Source organism: Panthera uncia, chromosome A2 (assembly GCF_023721935.1).
Source record: "Panthera uncia isolate 11264 chromosome A2, Puncia_PCG_1.0, whole genome shotgun sequence".
Lineage (NCBI taxonomy): Eukaryota > Metazoa > Chordata > Mammalia > Carnivora > Felidae > Panthera > Panthera uncia.
The window spans coordinates 49004498-49028394 of record NC_064816.1 but is presented as its reverse complement, the minus strand read 5'-3'; the positions used below and the strand labels follow the sequence as shown (position 1 = coordinate 49028394).

The 23897-nt window shown below is 41.7% G+C and overlaps 1 long non-coding RNA gene across 3 annotated transcripts in view; it reads left to right on the top strand.

Moving 5' to 3' along the window:
* Positions 1-8: 8 nt before the first annotated feature.
* LOC125929603 (uncharacterized) overlaps positions 9-23897 on the top strand; it is a 54333-nt gene continuing 30444 nt past the window's right edge. The window contains exons 1-5 of one of the 3 annotated variants that reach the window (XR_007459917.1): positions 13-107; positions 3137-3189; positions 7956-8098; positions 9106-9239; positions 22659-23525. This is a non-coding gene — a long non-coding RNA (uncharacterized LOC125929603). Of the gene's footprint in view, positions 108-3136; positions 3190-7955; positions 8099-9105; positions 9240-22658; positions 23526-23897 lie in introns of all 3 variants that reach the window. The other 2 variants (XR_007459918.1, XR_007459919.1) reach the window with 2 other exon arrangements.

Here is a 23897-nt window from a genome sequence, read left to right as displayed (position 1 = left end):
AGTCAGGGGGCGCCCTCCCAGAAGCTCTGAGCTAGGGACGGGCCCTGGTGACAGTCGTGGAGAGAGCAACACGCGCCTGAAGGTCTGTGCGCGCTGACGCCGGGCAGGTGGGTTAGTAGCTGTTGCAGTTGGGGGCAGAATCCTCTACAAACCGAACTTGGAGAGCCCCAGACTTCGTGGCCTGTCATCATAGTAGCTAACATTTATAGCGTGCTTAGCCATGCCAAACACTGCGTAGGGCTTCACCTCGTCATTTCATTGTTCCAACAGCTTTTTGAAGTGGCACGGAAAATCCCAGGTTTAAAATCAGAAAATCAGAGTCTGAAAGAGGTTACATACCTTGCTGAAAGTTCCAGGCACAGCACGTTAGAAGCAGAACTGGGTTTTGAACCTGATGGTCCTCATCAGATCTGAGTCAGTGTTGTTCAAACTAGTCCCTGCGTTATATATTGCCTTCACTACTTTTGTCTAATTGCACTTTTGTTTACTTAATATTTTTCTTTAGATATATATTTTTAACTTATTTTAGAAGGAAACGTGTGCAACTAAACAAAAATAACCCAATTTAAAAATGGGCAAAGGCCGGGGGCCCCTGGGTGGCTCAGTCGGTTGAGCATCCGACTTCCGCTCAGGTCATGATCTTTCAGTTTGTGAGTTCGAGCTCCGTGTGGGGCTCTGTGCTGAGAGCCTGGAGCCTGCTTCAGATTCTGTGTCTCCCTCTCTCTCTGCCCCCTCCCTGCTCATACTCTGTCTCTGTCTCTCAAAAATGAATAAAAGTTTAAAAAAAATTAGAAAAAATAAAAATGGACAAAGGCTTCAATATTTCTCCAAATAAATACACATATGGCCAATAGTCACATGAAATGATGCTCAACATCATGAAGAAAATGCAAATTAAAGCCAAAGTGAAATACCTATTTTAGTGGCTAAATTTTTTAAACAATGGACAGTTGCAAGTTCCAGTAAGTATGTAGAACAATGGAGCATGTGTTGCTGGTGGCAGCGCAAGATGATACAGCCACTTTGTAAAACAGTTTAGCTTTTCCTCAAAAAATTAAGCAGAATTGGGGCACCTGGGTGGCTCGGTTAAGCGTCTGACTTCGGCTCAGGTCATGATCTCGCAGTTTGTGAGTTCTAGCCCCGCATTGGGCGCTGTGCTGACACCTCGGAGCCTGGAGCCTGCATTGGATTCTGTGTCTCCTTCTCTCTCTGCCCCTCCCCCGCTTGTGCTCTGTCTCTGTCTATCAAAAATAAGTAAATGTAAAAAAAAAAAATTTTTTTTTTAATTAAACAGAATTGGGGTGCCTCTGTGGCCCAGTTGGTTAAGCATCTGACTCTTGGTTTTCAGCTCAGGTCACACTTTTTGGGTTCAAGCCCCGTGTCAAGCTCTGCACTGACAGTGCAGAGCCTGCTTGGGATTCTCTCTCTCCCTCACTCCTGCTCCTTCCATGCTCCTCGCACCCCGCGCCCAATAAATAAATAAACTTAAAAAAAAGTTAAACAGAATTACCACATGACTCAGCAATTATACTCCTAGATGTATACCCAAGAAAACTGAAAAACAGATGTTCAAACAAAAACTAGTACATTATGTGGCTAAAGCATTGTTTGTAGTAGCCCCAAAGTGGAAACAAGTCAAATGTTTGTCCATCAGCTGATGAACAGGTAAAGAAACGTGGTTTAAATATCCATACAGTAAAATATTATTCAGTCATAAAGAGAAATGAAGTACTGTACTGATTCATGCTACAAAATGGATAAACCTTGACATTATGCTAAGTGTGAAAAGACTAAGATTCTCTTAGTGTGAAATGTCCAGACTAAGCAAATATATAGACACAGAAAGATGAGTGGTAGTTTAGGGCTGGAAAGAGTGAGGATATTGGGGGTGGTAGCTAAAGGGTATGAGGTTTTTCTGGGGGTGGGGGTGGGGTGATGAGAATGTTCTGAAATTGGATAGTAATGATGGTTGTACAGCATTGTGAATATACTAAGAAACTGTACAGTTTAAAATATTTAAAATAGTGAATTTTATGTTATGTGAATTTTATCTCAAAGGAAACTTTGGTCTCATGGGAAACTCATCTGGAGTTTCCTCTAATGCAAAATGATACTTCTTTCTTAAGAGTTATTGCAGGATTTAAATGAGATTAACATGTTACTAGTCTCCTAATTGAAGTAGACAATGCCCCTAAAAATAGTACAATGAAAACAAGGTTATTAAAATTCTGGCCAGATACTGTTCGCTGCAAAAGGCTCTGAATAGACTCTAAATATGAGGCCGTTCTCTATTCTCTAAAAGGATAAATTATCAAGTATCAGAGATAAACTAGCACTAAATGAGGCTTTCTTGACATGAGAAGCATTAAAATATTGAAAAGATTATTTTACCTGATTCAGTGTTATTTAATGCATACCTTTATACTATGTAAAATCATTTATAAACAGATTTCACACTTAGGGAAGCATTGCTCTAAGGCATATTATTTGCCTGTGGAATCATGTTAGGTGTCATTTAAGTGACAGCATTTATTGAGCAGCTATTACGTGTCCGGAATTCTTTTAGGCACTAGGGATACAGCAGTGAAAAATTCTTCTAGAGCTTATATTCTAATGGAAAATACAGACAATACAGGAAACGCATAACATTCCTGACATGATGAGAATAATGGAGAAAAATTAAGCAAGTTTGGGGAATGGAGAGTGCTGGAGAGATGGAGGGGAATGCTTACTTTATATATCAGGTGGTTAGGAAAAGCTTCTTTGATAAGGTAACGAAGTAGAGCCTGAAGGAAATGAGAGAGCAAGCTACTTGAATATCTGGGAGAAGAGCATTTCAAGCAGAGGTCAAGAGGATGTTCAAAAGGGTCTGGGAAGATCCAGGAGATCAGTGCGGCTGGGGAGGAGTGGATGAAAGGGACAGAAATAGAGGATTAGGTGGGGTGGATACATCATATAGGCCACTGTTTTACGAATTATCAAGCATTCAAAAAGGATCACTCTGGCTGCTGCATGGGCAAGGATGGAAACAGTTACCAGACTATTTCAGTGGTCCAAATGGAAAATAATAATAATGGCTCAAATTAGAGTATTAGTGGCTGTGGTGAGAATTGTCAAATTCTGTTGTATTTTAAAGGATGACCTATCATTGCTGGTGGATTGGATGTGGTTTTGAAAAGAAGGTAAAAGGTAAGCGTCAGACCTGGTCAATTTGCTGGTCTAAAGTGCCCTACTCTTGGGGGATGCCTGCTGAAGAACTGCTGAAACACTGTGAAGGAAGTAAACATGGACAACTTTGCTCTTTAAAGTTCTGATTCTGATTTATTGCAAAGAATTTTAGCTTATATCAGAAAAACCCTGATATCTACTGTAAAAGTATTGACTAAAGTGGATCCTTGCTCCAAGATGCCAGTTTGGATAAGTGGCGTATATGAGTGGGAATAGAAGCCTCTAATTTCTAACTGGCCGTAGTGTTATGTTAAACTGAAGTGACCTCTATGTTATTAAGCACATGATTAAATTTGGTAATTCCCATTCAGATATAGTGACACAAATTAAGAATTCGGCAATAGTTGTTCCCATGAACTCTGATATGTGTTTCACCCTAATAGCTGTCTATTCTTGCCTATTTTTAAGGCTAAGACAGAGTCACAGTTAGAAAGTCAAATAGTACAGCTACTCCCCAGCCCAGCCCAGCCCCTTCCTTTGCTCTTTTACAGAAGCAAGAACTATTAACTATTTCTTCCTTCAGTTCACATGGTGACTTCCTCCATGTCTCTAAATAACCTGCTTATAGTGCTGTTTCTTATGTTTTCAGTTTGGGGCATTGTCTACAGACTCTGTTACAATACTTGAGGTAGCCTATTAATATCCCCACCATCCTATTTTGCCTTTCTTTCTCTTCCCATTAAAGTTACAACCCAGGGGTGCTTGGGTGGCTCAGTTGGTTAAGCATATGACTCTGATTTCACTCAGGTCATGATCTCACAGTTTGAGTTTCAGCCCCATGTCTGACTCTGCGTTGACAGCGCAGAGCCTGCTTAGCATTCTCTCTCTCCCTTTCTCTATCTCGACCTCTCCCCGACTCACTCTGTCTCTCAAAATTAAATAAATAAACGTAAAAAAAATGATACAACCCATATATGGGGTGCCTGTCTAGCTCAGTCAGAAGAGTATGTGATGCTTGATCTTGGTGTCATGAGTTCAAACCCCATGTTGAGTGTAGAGATTTTTATTTTTATTTTATTTATTTTATTTTATTTTTAAAAATATGTATTTATTTTGAGAGAGAGAGAGTGCACAAGCAGGGGAAGGGCAGGGAGAGAGGGAGAGAGAGAGCCCTATCTGGGACTTGATTTCACAAACCATAAGATTGTGACCTGAGCCAAAATCAAGAGTCAGATGCTTAACTGACTGAGCCACCCAAGCACCCCAAATGTAGAGATTATTTAAAAATTTTTTAAACATTTATTTATTTTTGAGAGACAGAGTACAAGTGGGGGAGGAGCAGAGAGAGAAGGAGACACAGGATCCAAGGCAGGCTCCAGGCTCTGAGCTGTCAGCATAGAGCCCGAGACAGGTCTCAAACCCACGAACAGCAAGATCATGACCTGAGCTGAAGTTGGATGCTTAACCAACTGAGACATCCAGGCGCCCCAAAGATTATTTTAAGTAGATAAAGTTACAATCTGATATAGTTTGTTCCCGGATGTTAAATTTACAAAGTAAATTTAAGTGATATATTAAACATCTTTTTGTTCTGTCAACTATAGACAGCATCTCTTGATCCCTCATACTGTATGACAAGGGTTTTGTCAGCACTCCTGGCCTTTCCTCTACCTATTCTTCCTTCTTTGTACCTTCCATTTGGAATTCCAATTCCATTGGATCCAATTCCATTGGATCCCTGTGGGGATATAATTGAAAGATGCAGGTCCCTACACCTGCTTCTCGCTCAATAAACTACTGAAATGCCATCTTCCCCGAGAAAACCTTTTGGGACCTCATTGGGAAAATGAGTCATGTGTCTATAATCCCATTAACAAAATGATAGCCTAGGAGTCCATGAACTCTTAACCCAACAGACCTTTGGCCTGTTGGGTGTTAACAACCAGAGGCGGAAACAACCAACTTGGCCATGCCCTAAACATGCTGAGGTTTATTTACTTTTCTCATGCCCTTCCGAACCAAAGGCTATAAAACTGCCTTAGTGATATAATTCCTGTGAGAACTCTCCGATGGAATTAGTGACATCACAGTGAATTTTCAAGAGAATGTACATGAAATTTATTGTTCACCTTGAACTTCATATGGATAAATTGATTTAAAAGCAAGTCATTCACTTTGAAAGGAACTGCATCTTGGCTGTAACTGAGATTGTAAGGGTTGGGGAGGCAGAAGGATGGTAATGAGCTGGGAAGCAAAACACTGCTGCCACCTAGTGGTTGCTCATTCTGAAATACTACAATTCTTTCAAACCACAGGCAGCTGAATTAGTACAGTCCCAAACCAGAGAAACTTCCATTTCCTCCTCTTTTGTTAGAGAAAGATGTTAGACAACCTTTTGTAAATGGTCAAAGGCAAAACAAGGTATTAATGGGATTAGCCTGTGAGAGCTGCTCTTCTTTTGTGTAATCAGAAGAATTAACAGAGCACTGACAAAGGCAAACTGCTGTAGGTCAACATGGACAGCGACCAAATCTCTAGCATGAAGTGGCAGTTCCAAAAGGAAGCAGAAGGTGCAACAAATGAACAGAGAGGGACCACAGTAAGGCAGGACGCTCAGTAGTGGTCACTGCAATAGCAGCATGGGTCCAGAGGCAAAGCAGAATCAGAAGCAAGGTCAGCAGGGATGATGACGATCAAGTCACATAGACTCAGGATCACTAGTCAGCAACAGTTCTGAAGAACAGGGCAGTCAGGGAACAAAATGTAATTAAATTGACCCTATCTCCTAATATTCCTATGGAGTAGATGTTGTTAATCAGCCCTGTTCTACAGATGATGAATTAATTTGAGGCTAAATCACTAACCCAAAGTCACAGAACTAATGAGGTTTAGAGCCAAAATTTGAACCAAAGCAGTTTGACCCCAGAGTCAGAGCTCTTAACTACTATGCTTTTCTGCTTCCCTGAGGGAGAGGGAACCTGGGATTTCACTCCTCTAACTCTTTTGACTGTTGTATTGAGGGATGGTTGTGAATTAGAACTCTGAAGGTGGTTAAGATTTGGACCTAGATCTACTAGGTCCCTAGTAGGTCTGGCACCTACTTGCAGGAGGTATTTAACCTTTAAGGAATTAAGTTTCCTTACTTGTAAAATAGGGATATAAAGGAGGCCAATACGTTGCTTCAAAGATTTGTTGAGATAATACACAGTTTCTGTCATATGGCAGGTAAGATAGCTTGCCTACAAAGACAATTGCCAATGAGTCTCATGATTGTAAGTACTACTACTCTCAGCAAGGGGTGGAGTCTGTTTCCCTTCTCCTAGAATCTGGGCTGAGCTTTTGGCTTGCTTTGACCAGTGGAATGTGTCAGGTGTATTGTTGGCTAGCTCCAAGCCTAAGTCTTAAAACTTAAGTCTTGCTTCCTTGGACCATCTGTGCCACTAGATAAGGAAGCCCAGCCTAGATTCTTGTATGGTAAAAACCACATGGAGAAAGAGGCACTAGGGAGCCAAGATCCTACCTGAGCTCACCTTGTGGATGTGGCCACATGAGTGTACCACATGAGATCAGAACTGACCTGCCAACCCACAGAATTATGAGAAATAAATCGTTAAACTACCAAGTTTTGGGATAGTTTGTTATGCAGCTGTGAGAAATAAGCCCACTGACCCAATCAAAGGAGGGACTTGGAGACTCAGAGCACAGTGAAGTGAGGCTTTAATCAACATTCTTACAAGAGTGGGTGTCTAATGGACAAGCATACTCAGGGCAGTTACAGCAGACAATTTATCTCCTAGCACGCAAGTCCCTCCCCTGATTCCTCATTAGCTGATACTACAGAGGTTACAGCCTTACCCCCATGTTGCCTATGCTCATATAAGGCAAAAAGTAGTCTGATTGGAACAAATGTACATTCCTTGAAGTGATGCAGAGACTTCAGTTCTTTGGCACATGCTCATTGCAAAGCCTGTAAAAATAAGCCCGTGAAATAGAGAGGGGAAGAACGAGGAAGTGAAGTGTGTAAGGGTTTGGGACTCCCCCACTAAGGGTGGGGGCAGGGGTGGGGCTGGGTGGCTGGTACAGTTTCCAATAGGTTGTAAACCTATTGTTAATTAGACAGCACAGCTTTTATTTGGTACTTCTGAAAATGAATCTTCTCTCTTACTTCTCACAGCAGCAAATAGAAAGTCCTCAATAAATAACATCTATTAGTATTATAATTGGTGCTGATGAGGGATTCAAACAAATATCTGATCCATCTTTTTTTTAGATCACTGACTTTTCTCCCCTTTCTCTGTTATAGGCTGGGAGAAATGAGAGGTATATGTGCAGATGAACACTGCTTATTATAAATATGTCTTATCTTTTTATTAAAACAATATTGCTAGATATCTACTCAGAAAGACTGTTAGCATTTCAAATTGCTATATACATTTGAGATAATATAGAAGCATATTTTTTCACACATTTACAATCCAGACTATTCACTAAATTGGTTATGGTGGAACCTCCCAAAGCTTTTGTGTTGGAGGATTTGAGGCATGAACAGCATGAACAGAGACTTATCCCTTTAATCCAGCATCTCAGAGCCCTGACAATGATTCTTTAACTTTCATCTCCTTTATATTTCCTTCTCTAAAGTCCTCTTTTTCTGTCCGTACATGTCCTTTGCCTTCTTAACATGCCTTTCTTGTCTCTTTTCCTTATTGTGACAATTAAATGAGACATTCTCTACCAAAATGTAGGCTCTGATATGGAGGAGATTTTTATCCTTTTTCTCTCTACAGAATATTCTTTACTTAGAACAATGCCTGGCACACAGAAGGTGTGCAATGACTATGTTTTGAATGAATTAAATAATTCACGTGAAAGCATTGAGAACAGTGTCTGGCATAGAGTCGATGATGCTCAATAAATACAACTTTGACAGGTCAGTACTGTTAAATTTTTTTTTTTTTTAATGTTTATTTATTTTTGAGACAGAGAGAGACAGAGCATGAACGGGGGAGGGTCACAGAGAGAAGGAGACACAGAATCTGAAACAGGCTCCAGGCTCTGAGCTGTCAGCACAGAGCCCGACGCGGGGCTCGAACCCACGAACCGTGAGATCATGACCTGAGCCGAAGTCGGACGCTTAACCGACTGAGCCACCCAGGCGCCCCAGGTCAGTACTGTTATAAATGTGATCATTCACATTCATTTTTAAGAATGTTTTATTACTTTGGGGCGCCTTTGTGGCTCAGTTGGTTAAGCATCTGACTTCCACCCAGGTCATGATCTCATGGTTTGTAGGCTCGAGCCCCATGTTGGGCTCCATGCTAGCAGTGTGGAGCCTGCTTGGGATCCCTTTTTCTCTCTCTCTCTCTCTCTCTGTCTCTCTCTCTTTCTTTCTTTCTTGTTCTGCCTCCCCCCCCCCCCAACTCGTGTTCTGTCTCCCTTAAAACTTAAATAAACTTAAAAGTAAACTAAAAAATGTTTTATTACTTTTAGTCTTCGTCTCTTTTCTTTCTACTTTGTCCCTTTCTTTTCTTTCTTTTTCCATCACTGCATCTTCTGTGCAACCCTTACTTGTGGCCTGAGACCCTCATAGATGTTATATCTTAACTCAGAGGATGTGCAAGAAAAGGTTTTGGAAATTTGTCTTGGGTGAAATAGAAAAATTTGTGATTCATAGCTGACCTAGGATTACACATAAGATTCTGCTATTGAGGTGAGCCTAATTTTGGTGTTAATATTTTAACCAGGGGCCTAGCTTATGGAAAAGAGCAAGCTTATTAAGTAGTAGGCTAACAAATACCTGACTGTACATGTCTCTGAGCGTGTGGGTGTTTCTGGTGCCTGATGGTGAGTAACTGTGCTGCTCTTGGCAATAGAAATGTGAGGAGAATCAAATAGAACTGGTTTTGCTATTTTTTTTCTTTCCCTTTTTCCCCACAGGGGAATGGAAATGAACCAGCACATAGTGTGTCGATTCTTTCTCAGGCTCGTAACATTACGGAATCCCTGTTGAAGTGCAAGCTGGACTGGCGGAAATCAGATTTCCCATATCTTCTCAAAGGCTGTTTGTCAAGGTAAATCCCATACATATTAAAACCCTGACTTCCCAGGGCTAGATGGGAAAATAAAAAGCTTTGGGCCTGTAACCAGAACTGATTATGCAGATGTCTCCATTACCTCGGATGGTCACTCTTGTAGGAAGAGCTCTCTCATCTTTCCTGCTGGTCTTTTAGATTCAAATCAGGAGTTTCACAGATGTGCAGTCCAGTGGGCTGGGTAGCTTGGGCCAAGTACAAAACAGTATTGATGCTGTTCTTAACACAGCCTTGTTTATGTTTCAACTATGCTAATAGGCAGCTCAGACTTCTTAGCCCTGCTAATGTTTGAAAACTGAGAGTTGGGAGGAGAATGGATGAGTCTGCGAGCCTCCTGTCACCTCTCAAAACTACCTTAAACTACTCTGTTTTTCTTTCCTTCCTTCAAACATTTGATCATTATATAGACAATAACTTACCAGGCCTCTTTACTAGTGAACCAGCCTAGTAAGCCAATCTAGAGTTAGGGTAGAGAGATTTTGAGGCATTCAGACCATCAGTTCTCAAACATGCTAACTTAATTGGCACACAAGACCCCACAATACACCTAACCCATCCATTCCACTTCTGGTGGGAAACGAATTTGATGATAAAGAATTAGAGAGGAGCAAAATGGCAACCCAAAACAGCAGCATCATAATGTGTATGCATGAACAAAACGATCAAAAACAGAAAAACAACATTTGAAATGTGAAATAACACATACAAGAAGGGCTGTATTTATGGGGCGCCTGGGTGGCTCAGTTGGTTGGGCATCTGACTTCGCCTCAGGTTGTGATCTCAGGGTTCGTGGGTTCGAGCCCCTCATTGGGCTCTCTGCTGTCAGTGCGGAGCCCACTTTGGAACCTCTGTCTCCTTCTCTCTCTCTGCTTCTCCCCTCCTCATGCTCTCTCTTTCTCTCTCTCTCTCTCAAAATAAATAAATAAGCATCATAAACAAAACAAAACAAAACAAGAAGGGCTGTATTGGAAACTCAAGACACTAAGAAGCCCTCCTCACCAACAACAAGCATTCCCAGCAATCTAGGTTGTTACATGTACAGCAGGAAATTTATATCATTGCCAGCTTTTCTGTGGCAGCAAAAGTTTTCAACAATTGGCAGTACCACATGGTTTTTTGCAGGTTTTTTTTCTTTTGGTGAATATAAAAATTTAATCACTTTTAATAATTAACAAAGGAAGCTATTAGGTACTTAGTCATATGTAAAAATGAAAGTCCCTGTCCTTGCATGGCATTTACTCTAAGAGCTGTGGAAAGAACTTGTATACTTTGATCTCCTTTCATGGTTCATCAGAAAGACTCCATGGGGGCCACGGAGTCTTGGAAACATGCTGGCTTAAATGCCTGTGACAGCCTTATTTCTGGGCCTTCCCTCGTATAGTGCACTTGAGCCTAGAAGTTCTTCCACATCTTTGAGTAAGAATCTGATTTCTACATTAAGATGATCACTCTACTGGCAGAAATATAATAAATGCATAAAACTTTTCCAGGGAGTATTTGGCAATAGGTTCAAAGTCTTAAAAGTATGCATTACCTATTCACCCAGCAATTCCACTCCTAAAGAAATAATTATGAATATGAGCAAAGAGGGATGTATGAGGGTAATTACTATGGTATATTTTAAACTATCTTTTATATTAGGAAATTGTTCACAACGCTAATTTTTAAAAGTAGGGCATATAACTGTGTATGATATAATCCTTTTCTCCTAAAGATGTAGGTCTATTCATAGAAAATGGCTGGAAGTGTATATAATACAATGTTAATAGTGATGATCTTTTTGTATTATTACTGACTTTTCTCAAATGTCTACAGTAAACCTGTAGTACTTCTGTAATAAGAAGAAAAGGTATAAAGGTATTTAAATATGCCTGAAAGAATAGATGTTTTTGGCAGCACTGGTTAGAAGAACATGAATGGGGATGACTGGATGAGAGGTTATTACAGGGTTCAGGCTCCACATTGTCAGTGCAGAGCCCAACGCAGGGCTGAATCTCACAAACCATGAGATGATGACCTGAGCCAAGATCAAGAGTCAGATGCTTAACCAAGACTGAGCCACCCAGGTGCCCCCAAATTGATCTTTTAAAAGAGCCAACATGATTCATCCATCGCCTTTAGTACCTTTACACATGCATCTAAAGAAACTCAGAACCAACTCTGATTTAGTTTCCTGGCTTGTTCAGCTAAGTTAATGAGGATCTAGTTGACAGACAAAGAAAGAGAGTGTAAGAGGAGGACTAGATAGTGGAGGGAGAGAATAAATTCAATTTTGGACTTGCAGAATTTGAGGGGTTTGTGAAATGTGTACTAAACTCTGGTACCTGAGTCAGAAGCTCACGTCTGATCAGTTGATGCAGAATTAGAGATCATCAGTATACATGTGATTGTTAATACTGGGTGGTTGTTAAGCTTGCCTGGAGAGTGAGAAAAGGGCTGAGCAGGGATCCCTGTGGAACCTCCACAGTTCGGGGCAGGATGAAGGAGAGGAATTCACTGAGAAGACTGAGGAGTGATGAGGTAGGCCAGCCCATAATAGGCTAATCCAGATTCAAAGCTAGGCAAGAATGACCAGTTACACAAGTTCAGGGTTGCTTTCATTTCAGTTTACTACCAAGTCTGCAAGCAAGCATTGCAACAGGCAAAGGAAATGAGACTGAAAGTGAGTGAGGAGACTCTGGGGTTTCTTCTGCTTTCATGGAGTTGTGACCAGAATTTAGGGGTCAGCACGGCCCCTCTCAAGTCTGATCTGCCACTCCTTGCTCTGTAGGCTGGGGAAAGGGCCTGCCAACCCTCAAGGGTCTAGGTACTTCCACGTCAGGCAATTCCTTGCTGTGCCATAGGCATGTCCTTGTATGTTCTTTTCTTCTCAGTGCCTCCTCACCTGCACCAGGCTTGGCCATGGAATACCCACAGTAGCCAGAGGGGTTCGGAGGGGAAAGGAAGTTTAGGGAGGAGAGAATTTCAAGTTTAGGGAGGAGTTGTCAGCAATATCAGATGCCAGAGTTCAGGTAACATAAGTGTTGAAGGGTTCCCATTTGGCGATTCAAAGGCTATTTGTAACCATAGACATAAGGCACCACCAAGCTCAGATTCCCACGAAAGTCATTTCCATTCTCACAAAATATAATCAAGATACTTATTTTAGGAGCACCTGGGTGGCTTAGTCAGTTAAGCACCCTACTCTTGATTTCGGCTCAGGTAATGATCTCAGGGTTTGTGAGATACAGCCCCATGTTGGGCTCTGTGCTGATAGTGTGGAGCCTGCTTGGAAATCTCTCTCTCCTTCTGTTTCTGCCACTACCCCACTCACATTCTTTCTCTTTCTCTCTCAAAATAAAGAAATAAACATTTTTTTAAAAAGGTATTTATTTTAGTCGTGGTATTTTGTTATGGCAACCTGAGCTAAGACGTTCACTCTGCCAGACTCCTTCATTCATGGTGATTTATTCTTAGTGGCACTATTGTTGTTTCTAACATTCCATCCCTTTTTAAGGAACTCCCTGTCCATCACATTGTGGGCTGTGTTCAGTGTCTCTTACATAAGCCTCTTATGTCCCAGGCACATCAAGGAATGTGGCTGGGTACCAGTTTCATTGTCCCCAGACCTTCCCAATAGGTGAGAAGATTATTAGATGTTGGTCTGCCCAAAGCATGTGATGGACTTCTAGATGACTGAGGTCTATCAGGGTCATTGCTGATTCATGGAATGCTCAGATACCCGTAAGTGGCAGAATTAAAGAAACACTTTAACTGCCGGCTGGGGGAGTATTGGTCTTTAGCACAGAATTCTAATATTTGGGTTTTCTAGAGCAAGGTGTATGTTGGGACTCAACACTTAGACTCTTCTGGAAGGGATGAAGCAGCTTCAAACTTGTGTCTGTTGGGCTAGCTTCATTTGGTCCCCCAAACCAAAGCAATATAAATATCCATATCTTTTTACGTCTGTCATTTCTTATTTGGTTTTCCATCTGCCCTGCTCTGAAGTAGGAGGGGGAAGAGATGGCAGAGGGAAATCGTGAGCTCTTTAGAGGAATAGTGCCAGATATTAAATCTATAAACAAAATAGATTGAACCGGAGAGAATGAGTCAGAGATGAAGGAAGCATGAAAGCAATATCACACTGGGAAAATGTCACCTGAAAGTGCTGACCGAATGTTCCTGGCATATTTGTGATTGGCCCTTTAAGTCCGATCAGCACAATTTGGTTCCTGAACTGCGTGTGCCTCACTGCCCTATTGCGTGCATTTTCATTGTTTCCTCATTTCAAGCCCTTAAATTCATTTATGTAATACAAGCTGATGACCCATGGTGAGATTGTCCTTTCCTCTGGTGATAATGATCCTGTCACACCAGGTTCCTGTTTCACTGGAGTGTGAAGAGAGTTGTGCTGATTGATAGGGACCAAGCTGGAGTGAAGATTTGACTGGAGGATCCCTTAGTCTTCCTGTACAATATGCTCAGAGAGTACTTGGAACTCAGAGTTATCTGAGGGCTCTGCCTTCTCAGAGTTAGGCTGTAATGGAAGTTGCAAATGTGGGCAGCCCCTGGGTCAGATGTATTTTATTTGGTCCACCCAGGATTTGGAGTCAGTTGCCAACATTTAAAAATAGGCATATTTCATAGCCAGGTTTCCCATTCCTCTTTAACAGGAAGATCTAGAATGTTGGACCTGTATCCCCTCCTGAAAATCATTGGTTAATGCAGAGTGGAACACTGCCCTTTAGTGGGGACAGGAGAGCTTTAGATTTCCATAGTCTCCACTGCTGCACACATTTATATTGGCCACCATAGGCACTTAAGTTTGTATTCCATGTATATCCATCCACATAGGAACGATGTATAGGGGAGAAAAACCCTTTTTTCTCCCCTAGGGTCACTGTTCGGGCCCAGGAATCAAACTGATCATAGACAGATTAACAACAACAAAAAACCAGTTTTTTTTTTTTTTTTTTAATTAAGTTTACTTATTTTTGACAGAGACAGAGTGTGAGAGCATGAGCTGGTGGGGAGGGGCAGAGAGAGAGGGAGACACAGAATCCGAAGCAGGCTCCAGGCTCTAAGCTGTCAGCACAGAGCCCAAAGAGGGGCTCAAACCCACGAACTGTGAGATCATGACCTGGGCCGAAGTCAGACGCTTAACTGACTGAGCCACCCAGGTGTCCCCAAAAAACCAGTTTTAATTACACAGTTACACAAGGGAGTTTCACAAAGAACAGAGATTCAAGGAGGCAGCCACGTAATAGAGGCTTATATATACCGTCTTAGGTTAGACAAACAAAAAGAGGTTTGGGGGCTTCTGGGTGGGGAGGCAAGTTCTGGGAAAGCAAGGGGAGGAAGCATAAGATAAAGATGGGTTGTCTTGTTATGTAGATAAAAGTCTCTCAGGTGATAAAAGTTGTCTTTCTTCCTGGCACAGAGATAACTTTACAAATGGAAGTTTCCTTTCTAAACGTAAATTTCCATTACAAAAGGGGAAATTTATACTCTATTTTTAAGCAGTTGGAGGTAAAGAGCCTTTCCTGCCACTGCTGGTTCTCAAGTGCCTTTAGCTCAAAATAATCCTTATGCCAAAGAGGTGTATTTTGGGATGATGTATCCTGGTACCCTTGAGAAGGAAACTAGCATTTATTGAGTTACCTTTTTGTATGAACCACTGTATCTTGTAATTTCCACATATGATTTCATTTGATTATCCTCAAAATCAGTAAGGTTTTGGGCTCCAGTGCTACAGGGACCATGCCTGTGACATGCCACCCCAAATATGGCATTTTGGTATATTCAGTATTTTATTTGTTAAATTATTATTTTTTTAAGGTGTATTTATTTATTTTGAGAGGCAGAGAAAGAGAGAGAGAGAAAGACAGAGAAAGTGCATGCAAGAGAGAGGCAGAGAGGGAGGGGATAGAGAATCCCAAGCAGGTCCCATGCTATCAGTGCAGAGCCCGACATGGGCTCAATCCCACAAACTGTGAGATCATGACCTGAAGAGTCGGATGCTCAACTGACTGAGCCACCCAGGTGCCCCTAAATTATTTTTTTAAATGTGTGTCTTTAAATTTATTTTTTAGTAATTGCTATACCCAATGTGGGGCTCAAACCCATGACCCTGAGATCAAGAGTCACATGCTCCTCCCACTGAGCCAGCCAGGCATCCCTGGCATATTGAATATTTTAAAATGAAGGAGTTTCAGAACACAGCAGAAGGAGGAAGGTCACGCTGACCTTCTGCCTACCCTTCTTCTCTAAAATAAGTCATAAAATCTTTGTGTGAGAGGTACCCTCCCTATTCTGGGAGGAAAGGAGCATCCTTATCTCTAAAGACAAAAGGGGCCTGAGAAGAATGCTAACCAACAAGCATTTCTAAGTTTCTTGTGAGAAATAAGCCCACTGACGCAATCAAAGGAGTGACACAGAGACTCCGAGCACAGTGAAGCCAGGCTTTAATCAACATTCTTGCAAGAACATTCTTGCAAGAGCAGTGTGTGATGGACAGGCACCCTTGGGTCACTTACATTAGACAATTTATCTGCTAGCACGCAAGTCACTCCCCTGATTCCTCACTGGCTGATACTTACAGAGGTTACAGTCTTACCTGGAAGTCACCTATGCCCATGTAAGGTAAAAAAGTAGTCTGATTGGAACAAATGTACATTCCTTGAGGTGGCATAGAGACTAAAGTTCTTGGGTGCATGCTCATTGTAAAGCCAGTGAAGTGAAGCGTCTAAGGGTTTGGGAATCCATTTGGGGGGGTGGGGGGGTTTCATACATTTTCCAATAGGTTGTAAACCTATTGTTAATTAGACAACACAGCTTTTATTTGGAACTTAAATGAATCGTCTCCCTTTCTTCTCACACTCTTGAATATATCATATTCTTCCACCTCTGTCCACTCTTCATCAGACCTAACGTAAACACTCAGTTCTGTTCCACTGCATCTGCATTTCCCTATGGAGGCTCCTGTGTCGTGTAAAACTTATATTACATAAATTTGTATGCCTTTTTTTCCCCATTAATACATTTTTGTCAGTTTAATTTTCAGACCCAGCCAGGTAACATAAAAGAGTCAAGAAAAATATTTTCCTCTCCTACACCTATTTCTTTTACTACTGTGCCAGTCCCAGCATTTAGTATAGTCAAAGCTAAGGTAGGAACTCAAAAGCATTTATTGGATGAACGAATGTACACATGAACACATAAATAAATGAATGAGTTATTTTTATCCCATTTTTTTGTAGATGAGAAAATCAAGGCCCTGGGCATTTAAGTAACTTGCTCAGAATCATATAACCAGTAGAGGTTACAGTTGGGATTCACATATGAAACTATGGGACTCCAGAAGTCCAGTGTGAAGGAAAAGGGTAAAGGCCATGGGGTCATTTCAGGGCCAAGTGCACAGTAGGCATGTTGTAAGCACTTACTGAATTGGTTGATAATGTTTAAATGTATTTTCATGAGTACAAGCAACCAGAAGATTACAAGCGTGGTTTTAGTTTATGAAATTTGTTTAAAATCTACTGGTGTCCTGGGGTGCCTGGGTGGCTCAGTTGGTTAAGCATCTGACTTCGGGTCAGGTCATAATCTCGTTGTTTGTAAATCCGAGCCCCATATCGGGCTGTGTGCTGACAGCTCGGAGCCTGGAGCCTGCTTCAGATTCTGTGTTTCCTTCTCTCTTTGCCCTTCCCCCACCCTCTCTCTTTCTTTCTTTCTCTCTCTCTCTCTCAAAAGTAAATAAACATTAAAAAAATTTAAAAAATCTACTGGTGCCTGGGATTGAGCTTTGGGATTTCTTAATAGTGAGGCCTTGTAGTAGAGGGTACTATTGACATGTAGCAAGGAGGACAGAATGTTTCTGTTCACAGTTGACTTGTGCTACTTAAATGTGAATTTCCAAAGCTAATCCTCCTTACACATCTAAAGAGCTTCCTCTGGGCTTATTTCCTTAAACTACCTGCTGATGGTGCTTGGTTACCACCGTAGAGCCCAGAGCTGTTCTCAGAAATGAATATAATTCAATGCTCCTTTGTGAGGCTATTATTAGGAGGACCTGAAACTGGTTTAGGAAGCATACTGTTCAAAACGAAGCCCTTTACAAAGAGAATGGGTTGGCCTGGCTGAGGGAAATGGGGAAGTGAGTAAGAGCCACTCTTGTGGCTTAGGTTCTAGCTCTGTGTTTATGATTTCCAAATTGATTTATAATTTTTTCCAAATTGATTTATAATTTTTATATCTCTCACACAAGTCTCATCATTCCAAAAACTGCTAGATATTTCCCACAGACCTCTGTCTACCATGACGCTAAACCTAACATATTGAAAACAGAACACACCACATTTGTGCCCATGAACCAGTCTTTCCTTCTGGCTTTCTCCATCAGTGGCTCTTTATTCTTTCACTTACTAAGCTCCAAACTGGAGTTTTCTTATACTCTTATAATTCATATATGCTGACACTTTTCCATAAATTTCCTTCCTCCTCCCCCTCCCCCTTTCCCAAGTGCAAGCCTCTATCTATCCTCAGATCTTGAATGCTAAAGTAGCTTCCTTGCTGAAGTAGCTTCTCTCTGCTTTCAGGCTCACTTTCCTTTTATATCCCTGCATACTACAGCCAAATTTATCTTACTAAAATCCGGTTTTCATGTCCCTTTTCAGGTTCCAAATCTATATTCTTATGGCTTGGACTGGCTTTTCCAGTTGTTCTGTGAAGATTTCATTCCATCAGAAATTAATAGGCTTTAAGTAAAAAACAGATTCTGTGATCAAATGTCAGGGAAATGCTAGGTTGACAAAGTTATGAACCATTTCTTTCCTGCAGGATAACTCATAGCTTTCATATGTCAATATGTGTTAGTATACAGTGTTTTCTGAGATTGATATTTTCACAGAACCTTTTTTGGCAGAGTATTTCATTGGTCTAGGTCTTCATGCACCACACTTTGGAAACATTGGTCCACAGATTCAAATCCATACTCCCTGTGATGGTTAATTTTATGTGTTAATTTGACTGGGCCATGGAATTGTTAACCCTAAAAATCAAACGGCCAATTATTTTACCAACAAATAAATAGCAGAGAATTGCAATCAGGGACAAGCAAACTACAGCAGCGTCATAGGCTTTGTTCTGCTGAACAAAGGAGAGAAAGCCTCTTTTGTTCAGGAAATCCGGGAAGTTGGGAGCTCTGAGTTATGACTGTCTCTCATTGGCTGGGCTGTTGTTGGGGGGCAGCAGGAGGAGGAAACCCTTTTTTCCCCCCTTCTGGGATGGTAAAGTAGTGTCCATCTGCAAGGTCCCTCTCCCTGTTGGTATCTGCAACTGATGAGGAGTGGTAGGGCATGAGAGCTCCCCCTGCTGGCCTTCTATTCCATTCTAGTGAGATTTCCCTTTATTAAATTTCACAAGATGCCCAGATATTTGGTACACTATCCATTAACTATGTTTCTTTGAGGTTGTTTTTATTTTTATTTTTTTATTTTCATTTTTTTTAATGTTTATTCTTGAGAGAGAGACAGAGTCAGAGTGCAAGCGGGGGGGGGGGGGCGGGGGGCAGAGAGAGAGGGAGACACAGAATGTGAAGCAGGCTCCAGGCTCTGAGCTGTCAGCACAGAGCCCGACTCAGGGTTCGAACTCACGAGCCATGAGATCATGACCTGAGCCAAAGTTGGGCACTTATCCGACTGAGCCACCCAGGCACCCCTATTTTTTTTTAAGTTTATTTATTTATTTTGAGAGAGCAAGGAGGGGAGGGGCAGAGAGAGAGGGAGAGAGAGAGAGTCCTGAGCAGGCTCTGCACTGTCAGCACAGAGCTCCATGCAGGGCTCAAACTCACGAACCGTGAGATCATGACTTGAGCTGAAATCAAGAGTCGGATGCTTAATGGACTGAGCCACCCAGGCACCCCTGTGAGGGTGTTTTTAGATGAGTTTAACATTTAAGTCCATAGATTGAGTAAAGCAGATTGCCCTCCTTAATGCGGATGGGCATCATTCAATCAGTTGAAGGTCTAAATAGACCAAAAATTCACATCCTTCTATGAGTAAGAGAGAATTTCTCCTGCCTGAACTGCCTTCAAACTGGGACATCAACTTTTTCCTCTCTTCAGACTCAAACTGGAATATTAGTTTTTCTTGGGTCTGAAGCCTGCCAGCCTTCAGACAGGAACTACACTGTCAATTCTCCTGGGTTTCCAGGTTCTAACTTATCCTGCAGATCTTGGGAATTCTCAGCTTCCAAATCACATGAGCCAATTCTGTATATCTCCACACACGCACGCACGCACACACACACACTATTTGTTCTAATTCTCTGGAGAACCCTAATACACTCCCATCTTTTTCTCCCAGGCAGTTTAAGATCAGACTCCTGTAATACCTATTTATCTCTTTCCCAGCACATACCTCTGCTCTAGGTAAGCTGGTCTCATTATTTCTACACGCTCTTTGCAGAATTCACCTCCAAACTTTGTCCAAACTGTTTCTTTTGCTTATCTATGGCTCTTCCTTTTCCTGTTTGTTCACATTCTACCCATCTCTCTCTCTTTCTCTCTCCCCCTCCTTTCTTCCCTTTCTTTCTAACATTTTCTTTTAAGAAAATAAATTTCCCAAAGACAAGTCGTGCACAGCATTGACTTGCATTCATTGCTAAGCACTGTGCTCTGTGGGAAGTGGCTAGAATGCTAATCCACTAGAAATTCAAGGAAGAAAAACCTAGAGGAAGTTCCCATTATAAGAATAGATTAAAAAAGTGAGACTCTTTTTCAGTCTTCTAATTCCTTAGTGCTTTCCCCCAGAGACATCTACAGTTACCGATTTCTTTTTTCTCTTGTTTCAAGATCCAAGTTAATTCTCATGATTGAAAATTAGAGTCACTTGCAGAGCAGTTAAGATTCTTGAGGGCCAGGCTGCAACCTTAGACCATGTACATCAGATTCTCAGGGCGGGGGAAACCCAGGCATCAGTATTTTGTAAAGTTCTCCATTTGATTCCAGTGCATAGCAAGGACTGAGAACTAGTGTGAAGTCTTGATCAGAAGGTACTGAGTCCATGGCCCTTTTGGTATGTGCCATACAGTCTGGCTTGTGGTGATCTCATCTTATTAAAAATGGGAGCCTGTGGCTTACCTGGTGGTGCTCAAGGAAGAGAATTTCTCTAGTTCTGAAAGTCAGTTTGAATATCCCTCCCACCCATTTTCCTCTCAGGTATGGAGAGCAGTGGTTCTCTCTGGCAAGCATGAGATTCACCTAGAGTCCCTACTCCTAGAGTGTCTGAATCAATAGGTGTGGTGGGGGCAAGAATTTGCATTTCTTTAAAAAATTTTTTTTTTTTAATATTTACTTATTTTTGAGAGAGAGAGTGAGTGAGCAAGGGAGGGGCAGAGAGAGGGAGACACAGAATCTGAAGTAGGTTCCAGGCTCCAAGTTGTGAGTGCAGAGCCCGACACAGGGCTTGAACCCACAAACCGTGAGGTCATGAACTGAGCCGAAGACGAACACTTAACCAACTGAGCTACCCAAGCGCTCCAAGAATCTGCATTTCGAATGATGCTGGTGATGCTGACTCTCTTGATCTGTGGACCACATCTTGAGAACCATTGGCCAAAAGGACGAGGAGAGGGAGCCCAAGTGGGCCTAATATGGCCGCTTGTGCCTGAGGAAAGCCTAAGAGATTGCACACAAAAGTAAAGGCTGGCTAAAAATACTACTTAACATGGAGGTTACCAATTGGTGGCCCAAACCCTAAATCCAGTCCATAGATGGGTTTTGTAGGGTCACACAATGTTTTCTGTTAATGAAAATAGTTCATACTTAAAAATCAGGGATTTACACACACACACACACACACACACACACATACACACACACACACACACAAATATTTAAAAATTTTAAGAACAATAGGTTGGCAGCAAGGGGCCCAATTTTGTATGTGCATTCAACTTTAATCAACAAGGAGTAGCTGCTTTGCTCTCCAAATCAACCCAGCCCCCAGCCAGCCTTACAAATGAATATACCATATGAGTGAGCCCAGGCAAAATAGAAGCAGAAAAACTACAGAGCAAAGCCATAAAATAGTGAAAAGTAATATACTATTGTTGGCTTAAGCCACTAAGTTGTAGGATGATTTGTTACATAGCAATAGCTAACTGATATAACAATTGGCAGAATTCCCACAGGCCTGCTTCACTCAATTAGGTTACCTTCCAGGCCCCTGTAGGCAAGTGAGTTTCCAGCCTGGGCCTTTCCCTACAGAGCACTAAGATAGACTTGAAAACCTTTTCCACATCCATTATCCCAACAACCTCACAAGGTCAGCTGGTAATAAATCCATTTTGCTGATGAGGAAACTGAGGACTAGCAAGCTAAAGGATATCCCTAGAGCGACATAGGAACAACAGGGTGAGAATCCATCACTTTGCGCTTCTGTTTCAGTGCTTGCCCCCTTCCCTCCTGGGCAATCAGCTGTTAGTCTCTCAAGGCCAATAGACTTGACAGCCACTAAAACCAAACTGTGTAAGGTAACAGGGTATGATGTTTTCAAGAAGGGGAGCCCTCTAGCTAGTCTTTATTTATTAATTTTTTAAATGTTTATTTTTTGGGGGGGGAGAGGGGGGAAGGGGGGAGAGAGAGAGAGAGAGAGAGAGAGAGAGAGAGAGAGAGAGAGAGGGAGTGGGGGAGGGGCAGAGAGAGAAGGAGACACAGAATCTGAAGCAGGCTCCAGGCTCTGAGCTATCAGCACAGAGCCTGATGTGGGGCTCTAACCCATGGACCATGAGATCATGACTTGAGCTGAAGTCAGATGCTTGACTGACTGAGCCACCAAAGCAGCCCTAGTCTTTATTTATTGAGAATACTGACTGTGAAGGGCCTTAATATAGTGACCACTACATAGAAGGGCCTTAATGAGAGCTACTTGTTATTATATACTCCCCCTTCTATAACATCCTTTGATATCCTCTTCTGTCTTTCCCTACTCACCAGACTGCCACCTGGAGAATTTCATCTGTCTTCTAAGATCTGGTACATTTTCTGTATCTCTATTACAGCACATAATTATACTGTATTATATATTTAATAAGTTTTTATTTTTATTAAAAATGTTTTTATTTTCAAGTAATCTCTACATCCAATGTAGGGTTCAAACTCACAGCTCCAAGATCAAGAATTGCATGCTGTACCAACTGAGCCATCTAGGCACCCTTAGATGTTCAGATTTTTTTTTCTTTAAGTGGGCTTCACGCCCACCATGGGGCTTGAACTCACAACCCTGAGATCAAGAGTAGCATGCTCTACTGACTGAGCTAGCCAGGCACCCCCTTTATTATATTTTTGATGTATCCCTCTACTCCCTCAGATGCTGGGTGCTTTCATTTTAGGGGTTATAGATTTCCTTTTTATTTCCACAGGACCTGGACCAAAATGGATGCTGAATCAGTGATGATCAAATGGAAATGAAATTGAATTGCAGAGTTGCAAGATACATTCAGTCATAGTCTAGTTTGACTCCTATAATAATCATCCTGCAAAAGCAAGTTTTGTTATATCATTTACCCATATTAAAAATAAAGAAACAGAGGGGTGCTTGGGTGACTCAGTCAGTTAAGTGTCTGGCTCTTGATTTCAGCTCAGGACATGATCTCATGATCTCATATTGAGCTAGTTGTTAGCACAGAGCCTTCTGGGTATTCTCTCCCTCCCTCTGTCTCTGTCCCTCACCTCCACACACATGTGTGTGCCCGCCCATGCGCATGCTCTGTCTCTCAAAATAAATAAATATATTTTTTTTAAATAAAGAAAACAGAAGGACAGATATCATATGTTTTCACTCATATGTGGATCTTGAGAAAGTGGACAGAAGACCATGGGGGAAGGGAAGGGGAAAGAAAATAGATACACAGAGGGAGGGAGGCAAACCACGAGAGACTATTAAATACAGAGAACAAACTAAGGGTGGATGGGGTGATGGGGGAGAGGAAAAATGGGTGATGGGCATTGAGGAGGGCACTTGTTGGGATGAGCACTGGGTGTTGTATGTAAGCCAATTTGACAATAAATTATATTCATAAAATAAAACAGAACCTCACTCTACTAAGAACTTCTTTCCAATTGGTGATACTTAGGTGATATTTGTTAGGCTTTCCATCAAGTAGTTGACTGTTATTCTTTGCTTTTCTTTATAATTTTTCTTTATAAGTTTTCTCCTTGATGGCGGACCCTAAGCCTTACTTAGATCTCTATGCCCAGCATGAGGTGTGGCAAGTGGTAGACACTAAGTAAGTGTTGACTTGAATTTAATTCCACTTCTGTGTTAGAAGCTATGTCTGGTTACTGATGTGGGAAACAAAGGCAAATGAAAAATTAAATTCCCTTACTGCCTACAGCCCATTGACAAGTCCTTGAAACAGGCAGTGATATTTCTCTAGGAGCTCAGCTGCCTCCGTGATGACACTTTGCTGAAGGCAAAAAGGGAATCTTAGCTTAATGTTATCCCAACTCCCCAGGATCCTGTACGTACTTTAACATATAAAAATTCCTTTGGAAACTTCCTTTATCTCTACCCCCAAGATATATGTTGGCACTGGTACTCCAAGCATATGGCCCACTGATACACATCTGAAGGGTCTCATGACTGAGCTTTTACTGAA